Consider the following 6,000-nt stretch of genomic DNA (forward strand, 5'->3'; position numbering starts at 1 on the left):
AAGCCTTGCATTCTCAGCTCGCAAAGCCTTTTCTACTGCATCACTAAAAGTAGTGATTTAGGCTATGGCCAAGTCCTTTTAGATTTCCACATTAAGCCCCTGAATGAAACGTCTTACCCTCCTTTGTTCCGTTAGAATAAGTTCAGGAGCAAATTTCGACAAGCGAGTAAACTGACTCTCGTACTCGACCACCGATTGGGTGTCTTGGCGAAGTCGGATGAACTCATCTTCCTTCTTTTCCTCGATCAAGGGGGGGAAATACTTGGCGTTAAACTCCCTTACAAAGTTCACCCACGTTCTTGGTGTCTGCTCTCTCTCCCACTTGGTTCGTATAATATTCCACCAAGAACGGGCGGCCCCTTCTAGTTGAAAGACTGCAAAAGTAATTTGTCTCTCTTCCGAGTAATGTAGGGCTGCAAAAATGTCTATCATCTTCTCCAACCACAGTTCGGCTACGTCTGGATAGGGCCCTCCAAGAAACTTCGGTGGAGAAAATTTTTGAAACCTTTCGAGAGCTCGATCCTCGCTCTCTGCATGATTTCCAGGGTTTCCGGGATTCCAGACATGTGGGTTAGGGTTGTGGCCCTGTTGTTGCACGACATGAGCTAGAAGATCAGTCATCCACTGGATAGCAGCGTGTAAGGACTCGCAAATTTTCTTATTTTAAATGCCTATTTCTAGCTCATTTAATTATTTATTTTTGCCATTTATCCCGAATATTTTATTTTGACTTTTATTACTTCAATTACATGGAATTATGGCTCAAGTGTATTTTTAAAATGACTTGATTTCAAAATTTATTTCTCGAGAGTTCGTTAAGTGAGAATAGTGAGTACGCATTTGGAAACTGTAGCCGAGCTGAGAGTACAATATGTGACGGCCCCACCTCACCTTAAGGCGAACCAAAGGGTTCGGCGGACCGCCTGCCCAACTCTCGCCAGGACTCACTCACTCATAGCTCAAGAAAAAAAAGGGTTAATACCACTTTGTCCCCCCAAACTTTGGACGATTGCCCACTTCAGTCCCTAAACTTCAAAATGGGACACTTAAGTCCCTAAACTTAAAAATACCTCCCACTTAAGGAAAATTGTTAACAAATCCTGAATGCCGTTGGTGGTCGAAGTGTCCTATTTTTTGACGGTTTAGGGATTTAAGTATCCCAATTTATAAGTTTAGGGATTTAAGTGGGAGGTATTTAGAAGTTTAGGGACTTAAGTGTCCTATTTTGAAGTTTAGGGACTAAAGTGGGTAATCGTCCAAAGTTTGGGGGCACAAAGTGGAATTAACCCAAAAAAAAATAACGCACATCCTTAGAAAATAAATAACACACCCATTTCAACTTAATATATACATACTTTGATGCTCAAATCCAGATACAAAATTTCAACACACAAAATACTTCAAAGTGTTTACAATACGAGTACAATCAACCCTAGTCGGGTACTAGCGTGAGTACAATTACAAAAGTCAAAATAACTAGACTACGCTAGCCTGTACGTCTCACGCCTCGCTCGTACCCCCTGTAAGGAAAACAAATGACGTGGAATGAGTTAAAAGTCCAGTGAGGTTCCAAATAGCAAGTTAACCCTTATTTAAAAGTGCAAGTATCATGTAACAAAGTATTGAGCATGAAAAGTTCATAAAAGTGAGCAATAATACTTCAAGTAGCAAATCTCAAAGTGAGCGAGTGTAAAAGTTTTCAAAAGAAACAATAATCCAATAAACAATAATCACTCCAAAGTATAAGGATACGGATGGCTCTCAGGAGCCAAATTCCCATTGCATCACCAGAGCTTGATCAAGTAATAGTTGACACTCCGTCAACCTTCAAGTAAGTAACCAATCCAGTAGAGCACCACTTACACTACTCTCCGTCCACCATTCACACCCCCTACTGGGCCCAAAATCCTCAATAAATATTGGTGGTAATACTCGAGTATACCGATTAGTCGAGGAGATATCACTCGACTCGACATTACTAACTACCCATGGTTCGTTATCTAATCGACCAAGCCCTTGTCGGCTCGACTCGATTAACTAGCCAGTGGGGTTTGGGGTCCCCAAAAGTCGATGAGATAACACTCCAATCGACTGAATTAAAATAAAAGTATGGAGACGGGAATGAGAGGCACCTCCCACTCGGATAGAGTGTGGTACATACTGCTGCTCCACACTTACAAATCAAGTACAAGTATATCAAGTTAATTGCAACAATAAACAAGTAGATATCATATTAGGCAAGTACGATAAAGTACACCCTTGCCCGATCAACAAATCTCGTATCATCTATTTTCATGGATCAAGTATCAAAACAAGTGCCAAGTTCAACCAGATATTTGGAAGCACTCACCAAAAGTCTAGTGCCTCTCAAAAACACGTTCAGGTCCAACTCCTTGGTTGGAGTCCAAATCTGTGATAAAATATCATTTACGAATGTAAAATTTTCTAGAGTTCGAAACATTGGAGTTTCGCTTCAAGAAAATCAAGTAAATGCAACTCGTTTGAGTAGTATTCAAGATATTTATCAAATTCTAAGAAATTCATGCTCGCTCTTAAGACTTTGAAACTTGGAAACAATTATACTTTGAAATACCATTTGGGTCGACGAAATGGAGAAAAGTATATCTATTAGTCATAAATTTCATTTTTCCAAGAGTACAAGGTCGGCCAAGTTCTAACTTATATACCTCGATAAAAGAAGGTGCAATATCCTAGATGGTTCAAGTGGTATTCGCTCTCAAACCTTACTCAAGTCGCAAGCATATCTACCTAGTTCTCGAGCGTAAATTTGGGCAGCACGCCCTTTGTATTTACCTATTTTCTAGCCATTTATGGCTTCATTCTTTTCCTCAATCAAACCCAAAGTTACACACAACATAATCTCATTTCATTAGCCGTCCAATAGGCTCAAGGTCATACAAGTACAAAATCAAGCTAAGAACATGTGCGGAAATGAAGTTTAAGTTAGGAAACAAAAGGCAGATTTGACGTTGTTTTGCGTAACAGACGCAACCAGAGCTACGCTTATCGGATTAGGGTGAAATTTATACCATTTTGAAGCTAAGGCAGAGAGCTACAACTTTGATGAAGACCACTCAGTCCAGTTCATAGTGTAGCTAGGTCAAAATTTCAAATTACAGAACTTGAATCTCACACTCGGGCTACTTAACCGCACTATACGTAAATGACAATAACTCAGGCTACCGAAGTCCAATAAAGGTGATTCCAGGGGCGTTGGAAAGTTAAGACATAACACTACAACTTTCATGTTTTGGCCAAATGCTAAATCAGTACGGATCATGGTGAACAGACACGGTTAGTGTTGCAAAATATCAAAATTGTCCATTGGACTAAACCTATGAGAGTCAGGGGTATTTCGGTCTTTTCACAGGCTACGTTGCTCCGATTGAGCTGAAATTTTGTAGGTAACTATAAAACATCATTCTATACAACTTTCATGTTTTGGGCTAAGGCTGGTTCGGTCTCTAACATACTCAAACAGAAACGGACAGAACTGAACCATAAGAAACCGATATTCTGGAAATTTGCTCCATTCAAGGTATAACTCTCATTTTAAGCTTGAAACCAGCACTACAACCTCATATACAAGCTTATATACATCATATACCATCCATACAGCAAGTATAAGAAGAAAATCATTCAAACCCAAAGCTGAAATTTTACACTACAAAGCTGGAATAGACCAAATCTACTACTAAACCATGAGATCTACCCAACAAACCATAACTTTCACTTGTAAACCATTAAGTAGTACAACCATGAACTAATACCTTCCTTACCTAGTATTGGAGAAGCACAACAGCATCTAGGAAGCTTGAACCACCAAAACTCTCCACTCCAAGATGGCAATCCACCTTCCTAAGCAACTTCCATGGATTATTTGGTGAATCTATCGGTTAGTTTGCAAGATTGAGCAAGAAATCAAGATGGAATGAAGTGTTTGTGACAGCCCCACCTTCCCCTAAGGCGAACCAAAGGGGTTAGCGGACTGCCTGCCCAGCTCTCGCCAGGACTAACGGTTCAGTTTAGAGCGATCTAATATGTTCCGGAACATACAAACGCGCATAAACAAGTCAAAATCACAAAATAAAAAAAAAGAAACGGAGTCGGTCATGAATAGTAACCGACACGTCAAAATCCAACCAAGCATCAATCAATTATATACATCTTGAAATTAAGTATATACCATCCAAAGTGGCATACAAAAGTATTCAAAAGTTGATACATGTACGGTTTGCCAAATCAAAAGAGAAACGGACCCAAAAGTACATTTAGGGTTTCAATCAATGAGCCATACAAAAGATATGTCAATCTAGCTCAATTCGGCAACCAACTATCAAATCCAGTCCAAAAGGATTTATTTTCCTGTAAGGAAAACAAAAGGAACAGAAAGGGGTGAGCTTGCGCTCAATGAGGTACCAGACATATAGCAGTAAAATCATGGCATACAAACATTTAACAAATCAGGTACACATGCCAGATGTAAAGTAAAGGAACCAATGATTCAAATAGGAAGGATACAGGTGGCTCTCAGGAGCCAAATTCCCATTTGTATCACCGAAGCTTGATCGAAATAATAGTTGACACTCCGTCAACGATAACGGAGTAACCAATACCGTAGACTCCACTTTCTTCGATTCCTTCCACCTCACATACCCCTACCGGGTCGAAATCCAATCAGTTCAGAAATGGTAATACTCGAGTATACCAGAATCAAGGGTTTCAATACCCAAAGATCCCAAAACAGACTACCGTGGTTCGTTATCTAATCGACTAGGCCCTTGCCGGCCCGACTCGAGTAACTAGCCACAGGTGTTGAGCTCAGAGGTCACAGAAAGGTCGTTGGATACAAGCTTCCAAACGATTTCAGAACAGATACAGAGACAGATACAGATACAGATACAGATAACAGATTCAGATTCACACCAAAATTTGGCATATGAACAGACAAGAGAACGAGTGTGATAAAGTACACCCTCGTCTCAAACAAAATAAATAGGTAGTTCAGTCGTTCATATCACAGATTGCATGTACAGAAATCGAGTTAAACAACAAGTGAGGAGAGTGGTACACTCACCGGTTCAAGTATAGATACTTCAAAAGTTTTCACTTCAGATTGGCTTTAATCGCCAAGAAACCCTAAAATATGCAAAGTAAACCAATTGAAGGTTTCACATCCAAAATCGAGTAAACGGGATGCACAAGTGAGGCTCGACTACACGTCGTATGCCTTTCCATGGTCAGTACTAGTACAAAAGAATAAAATATGACTTTCAAAAGGCAACTCAAACCTAAAGCGACTAAGCGGCCTAGAAAATTGGACAGCATTTCCCCTAAATTTGCTTACTTTTCCAGCCGTCATGGCTTCATTATTTTTCTCAGCCAGTCCCAAAGTCATACGAAATATAAATTCATCACAACAGCCATTCAATAGGCTCAAAGTCATTCAAGTACAAAATTTAGCTAGGAAAATGACCGCAAATGAAAGTCAAGCCCTAAAATATTCAAATAAGCACAATAAGACTCGATTACAAGTCATAAACCAATTCTAAATACCACCAAAATAGGGCTCCATAAGAATACATAAGCACTAGAGTAAACTAGGAAAATCCGGAAATGGAATTAGCTCTAACCCAAAAAAAATAGTTTTTGACATCATTTTGCGGTTTTGGCACCATAGACACTAAGATTATCGGATGGAGGTGCAAGATATACCGTTTCGAAGCTAAGAGATACTGATACAATGTTTAAGAAGGCTACTAAGTCCAGTTTCTAGTGCAATCAGGTCAAAACTTCAATATACTAAACCAGAACCGGAAAAACAGGTTCACCAACCGCATTCTGGTTCAAACATCATAAGTCAGGCTACCTAAGTCCAAATCAAGTGATTCCAAAGCCATCCAAAAGCTAAGATAAAAGGATACAATTCTTAAGAGTACATCAACAACCAAATCAGAAGCATTCCCAATCAAATTGGCC

The sequence above is a fragment of the Coffea eugenioides genome, unplaced genomic scaffold (assembly GCF_003713205.1).
Source record: "Coffea eugenioides isolate CCC68of unplaced genomic scaffold, Ceug_1.0 ScVebR1_79;HRSCAF=401, whole genome shotgun sequence".
NCBI lineage: Eukaryota > Viridiplantae > Streptophyta > Magnoliopsida > Gentianales > Rubiaceae > Coffea > Coffea eugenioides.